Below are 784 nucleotides of genomic sequence, written 5' to 3'. Positions count from 1 at the left end.
AAAATGGAAAAAAATCTCATAGTATAGTAGGGTACAAAATGTCATAGGCATAAGGCATAAAAATGCCAAAAAAAGTCATAGTCTAGTAAGGCATAAAAATGCCATAAAACGTGATAGTATAGTAAGGCTTAATAGGGCTAAAAAACATCATCGTATAGTAAGGCATAAAAAGTCATAAAATATCATAGTATAATAAGTTATGAAAAAGTCATAGTATAGTAAGGCATAAAACGTCATAGTATAATAAGTTATGAAAAAGTCATAGTATAGTAAGGCATAAAACGTCATAGTATAGTAAGTCACAAAAATGCAAAAAAAAGTCATAGTATAATAAGTTATGAAAAAGTCATAGTATAGTAAGGCATAAAACGTCATAGTATAGTAAGTCATAAAAATGCAAAAAAAACGTCATGGTATAATAAGTTATGAAAAAGTCATAGTATAGTAAGGCATAAAACGTCATAGTATAATAAGTTATGAAAAAATCATAGTATAGTAAGGCATAAAACGTCATAGTATAGTAAGTCATAAAAATGCAAAAAAAACGTCATGGTATAGTAAGGGATAAAATGTCATAGTATAGTAAGGCATGAAAAGTCAAAAAAAAAAGTCATATTATAATAGGTTATGAAAAAGTCATAGTATAGCAAGGCATAAAATGACAAAAAATTTCATAGTATAGTAAGGCATAAAAATGCCAAAAAACGTCATAGTATAGTAAGGCATAAAAAGTCATAAAATATCATAGTATAATAAGTTATGAAAAGATCATAGTATAGTAAGG

General features: G+C 26.4%; 1 protein-coding gene across 1 annotated transcript in view; it reads left to right on the top strand.

Moving 5' to 3' along the window:
* Nucleotides 1-784, top strand: part of nrl (neural retina leucine zipper) — a 5071-nt gene that overhangs the window by 3708 nt on the left and 579 nt on the right. The window lies entirely within an intron of this gene.

The sequence above is a fragment of the Seriola lalandi genome, unplaced genomic scaffold, assembly GCF_002814215.2.
Source record: "Seriola lalandi dorsalis isolate HSWRI2012SDOR001 ecotype SW California unplaced genomic scaffold, Sedor1 jcf7180002054930, whole genome shotgun sequence".
In the NCBI taxonomy this organism is placed as follows: domain Eukaryota; kingdom Metazoa; phylum Chordata; class Actinopteri; order Carangiformes; family Carangidae; genus Seriola; species Seriola lalandi.
The sequence above is the reverse complement of the archived record's forward strand: the minus strand, read 5'-3'. Positions and strand labels throughout refer to the sequence as shown.